General features: G+C 40.7%; 1 pseudogene; it reads right to left on the reverse strand.

Moving 5' to 3' along the window:
- Nucleotides 1-433: 433 nt before the first annotated feature.
- On the reverse strand, nt 434-811 carry LOC116742735 (annotated as a pseudogene).
- Between the last annotated feature and the right edge of the window lie 3,716 nt (nt 812-4,527).

Here is a 4,527-nt window from a genome sequence, read left to right on the forward strand (position 1 = left end):
CTTGACACATTTTCCTTTCAGAATTTACATAAAACACTTTTTCACTCTGATAGCCCAGGGTTTTTTCCTCACATAGCCCACCATGTAGCTGCAGATAGACTGTTCTGCCTCAAGATGTAAACATAGGGGGAAAAAAATTAACGACATCTGCGTAATATTCTCTCTACACACTGCTGTTGGATGGGAAATAGATAATTAAAAAAAGAAAGAAAGGAAGGGAGGAAGGAAGGAAGGAAGGAAGGAAGGAAGGAAGGAAGGAAGGAAGAAAGAAAGAGAAAGAAAGAAAGAAAGAAAAGTTCCATTATAGATTCTCACAACCTCTTGTTCCACAGTTCATGAATCTTACACTGATGCTAAGGTGACAATGTATGTAAGTGGACTTTTGTTTTCAGTGAAGAAGACCTGGGAAAAAGATGGATTTATCTCTTTTTCTTCAAGAGTTATCAGATGGTGCATGCTCCCCAAAGCCCTCACTTTCTCGAACTAGAGCACTTTCTAGGATCACACGGCCTTCTTATAACGCTGGGTGTCTCAGTGGCAAACTCATGGATCCAATCCCAGTTTGCTATTGCAGTTTTTGCAGCTCCCATCTCGAACCATGTGGCAGCACAGTGAGCATGACCCGGTCTTGAACTTCACTGTACTGCAGGTTAACTACCCTTGTTAAAAGGTAGTTAAAAAGAAATGCTCTGCCAGTGGCGCCTGTGAATTGAGTGGAGATGAGTTCTGAGTGGTTGGTCGGGATTGTATCGCAGTTTGCACAGGAAAACACATAGGTACCACCGATATGATCAAGGAAAATCCTGCCCATTTTTATAGCTGAAGTTCTAAAAACCCCGAGCAGCTGCGAGATCCAAGGCCACCAGCGGCTCTTCGGTCTTCGGCTGAGATGAAGCATCAAAGCCATTGTTACTTTCATGAGTGGCAAGTTGCAAAGAGATGCGTTGAATTGGTTATAATAAAATTTCTGCCAGAAGAAGCTCTGTGTAAGGCTCCATTCATGTAAAAACTCCTGCCCACGCCAGAGAAGATGCCTGAATGCTATGGCATTGTTAGCAGCAAGTGGAGAAGAGAAACCTCTGCAGACAGCGGTCACCAAGTTGTCATTATCTTTGAACTTCCTAAATTTTTTCTGACCCCCAACATCATCATCATCTAAATAAAAGTTGACTCACCCAACACTTCTTTTTTTTAACATATATATTCTTTTTTCATATTCTTTTCCATTATGATTTGTCACAGAATATTGAATATAGTTCCCTGTGCTATAAGTAGGATCTTGTTGTTTATCCATTCTGCACACAATAGTTTGCCTCTGTTAATCCCAAACTCCCATTCTTTTCCTCCCCTCCCCCCTACCTTGGCAACCACAAGTCTGTTCTCTATGTCTGTGAGTCTGTTTTTTTTCATAGATACATTGATTTACATTGTATTTTAGATTCCACATATACGTGCTATCGTATGGTATTTGTCTTTCTCTCTCTGAATTACTTCACTTAGTATGAAAATCTCTAGGTCCATCCATGTTGCTGCAAATGGCATTATTTCATTCTTTTTTATGGCTGAGTAGTACTCCATTGTACATATGTACCCCATCTTCTTTATCCATTCATCTGTCAATAGACATTTAGGTTGTTTCCATTGGCTATTGTGAATTGGTGCTGCTGTGAACATAGAGGTGCATGTATCTTTTCAAATTATAGTTTGTCTGGGTAAATGCCTAAGAATGGGATTGCTGGATTGTGTGGCAACTCTATTTTTAGTTTTTTGAGGAACATCCATATTGTTTTCCATAGTTCACCCAACACTTCTTAGCAACAACGACAAAATGATTAAGCCTGGGGAGTGGGGCTAAACCGGAAAGGCTCATTTCTTCTGATTTCTAACATCATCACCATTTCAGTGAAAGTTAGCCCAGCAAACACCTCTCCAAAGAAATGCATAAGCTTGGGGTGGAGAGTGGGGAGAGAGGGATTAAAATGAAAGGAGTTGTAGAGAAAGAAAGGAGTGTTCATGGTGCATCCAGCCCAGCAGAATCCATTCACTGGCTGACTGATGACAGAAGAGCTCTATTTTCTCTTAAGATCTTTTGAATGCGAAACATTATTTTGTATAATTTTTGGCCAAATTCCATTATAACAAATAACTGGAATATCCCATTGGACTTAAGGTGGGATGTTAGCTCTGGAAGGACAGTGGAAAGGGGCTACATGCTCTGTGTCTGCTTCTGAGGGACCTGATGCTAAGAGCAACGTTGATGGAAAAAAAATGCCATGTCTTATATTGTAAGCCTGCAATCAAACCAAAGTAACTAGAAGAGAAAAAAACAATAGGCTAACAGTAATTCACTTACAAACCTCTCTTTTTTTCTTTCATAAAGTTTTTTTTTTTCTCATCACTGAGTTTTCCCCCTTTTCATCCTTACCACTCCACAGGACTATGTTGAAAATAAATTTAGGCAGGATTCACATTCTATTTTCAGAATCTCCAGATGTTTTCAACAAGGTAGTACAAACTGATAAAATGCTAGTACTAAGTGTTTCAAAAGGAAAGGTCATGTGAAGAAAAATTGTACAGTATTTCCCCAACCCTTAGACGCTCTTACTTTGGACAACAAAGGGAAGAAGGGAGGGGTAACCTCTGTTAAAACCCTACTGTGTGTCAGACACCTGTGCTGACTGCTTTATAAGCACTGTGTTATTTCATTTTCATGAAAACTCTGCAAGGTAGAGATTGTTATTCCTTTTCATTAATGAAGAGCCTGATACCCAAAGGTGATGAAAATCACGAGGTCAAAGGGGATGCAGCTGGGTTTAAACCCAAGTCCACATGGTTTCAAAGACTTTACTTCTCCATGGTATCACTATACACCCAAGAGAATGAGTAAGTCTGTGACCAGCATATCCAGACATCTCACGGGTATGTTTTATTCCTATAAAGAATGAGGGGATTTGGCCTGGAGGCAGGGAGACTAACCAGGAGACAACGACAGCAATTTAGGAGAGAAGAAATGTCTTGAATAAACAGCTCTTTATAACAAGTGAGACACAATATCTTCTGAGACAGATTTTTATCCTGAAAGTGAAAGCCAATCCACTGGAAAAAAGAGAGGAAGACAACAGGTGAAGGGCCTTTTTGTCATGAACTGTGTGAAAAGCTAGTGGTGGCGGGAGCCTACATGCATTTTGTGAACAAGAAGAAGGTGTAAAGCACTCCAGTACCCACCCACGGGGCCCCAGCCAGATAGAGGTCTGGATACATGTAGACAATCCCTGGAAAACTCCAAGAAGAACACTCAAGAGGTACCTGAGAGACAGTGTTTGGAGAAATCAAACATCTCAGGGCCTCCTGGGTTTACTAAGCTCCAACACAAACCCACCATTCTCTGCCTTTTTGTCCTGAGGAGGCACACTTAAGAGATCATGTCACCTCACGTATGTGTACATAGTGTTTAAAAGGTAAAAATAGTGCTGGGAAGGCTAGAAGTAAAACCACCTCTTTCTCTCCTACTAAGGAAGGCAGCTTAAAACTCCAGAGAATTCTAGAGAATGCAAGGATGTTATCTGCTCTGATTTATTAATATCACTGCAAGTATTGCAAATCATTGGCAGGTGTCGATACTTTATTATTAATAACAAGTACCTGTGACTCCTGTCAGTTCTGTTTATGATGCCCCTTCCTTCTTTCCTTCCTTCCTTCCTTCCTTCCTTCCTCCTTCCTCCCTTCCTTCCTTCCTCCCTCCCTCCCTCCCTCCCTCTCTCCCTCTCTCCTTCTCTCCCTCTCTCCCTCTCTCCCTCCCTCTCTCTCTCTCTCTCTCTCTCTCTCTTTCTCTCTTTCTTTCTTACCAGGGATTGAACCTGTGCCCCCTGCAGTGGAAACAAATATAAACAATATTAACTTCTCACCTCCAACATGTTTACTTCCAAATGGAAAAATCCTTTCTTTATGTGAATAAAGGTGACCATGGAGGCCCAGAGTGTTCTCTTTCAGGGAACTTGTGAAGAGAAGACAGAGAAACGCATGGTGCAAACCATACATTCAGTTTGATTCCAAAAGATTCAGATGCAGATGAGAATAAATATTCCACCATTGATCTATTTTTTTCTCTGTGATTATTCCTTAGAGTCAGTGTAATCTAGAGGTTTTCACTCATTATGGTGGACTCCAATCATCTGATGATGGGAAGAATCAAAGCCTCTATTTCCTGGAATACTACATAAAACTTCTCTGGAAACATAATATCTCTGCTTCCTACTAACTGGAATGTGGTATTTTAAAGTCAGAAGTCCACATGCGTATCAAGAAACCCTATGATACAAGACACTTTTTAATCCAAACCTGTAAAAGCAGGATCTCCTTAAGACAAACCAAGGGTTCAAGCAAAATATCATGTTGCTACCAGAGACCTGGAGAGAAACAGGAAGTCTTTTAAGTACAATGGAAAAACAACTCACAAACCTCAGAGCAACTATTTTAAAGAAATATTTAGAAGCTCTAGGAAAGCGCTTGTCTCCTGCTGGGAAGCTC

This window comes from Phocoena sinus, chromosome 17 (assembly GCF_008692025.1).
Source record: "Phocoena sinus isolate mPhoSin1 chromosome 17, mPhoSin1.pri, whole genome shotgun sequence".
Taxonomy (NCBI): Eukaryota; Metazoa; Chordata; class Mammalia; order Artiodactyla; family Phocoenidae; genus Phocoena; species Phocoena sinus.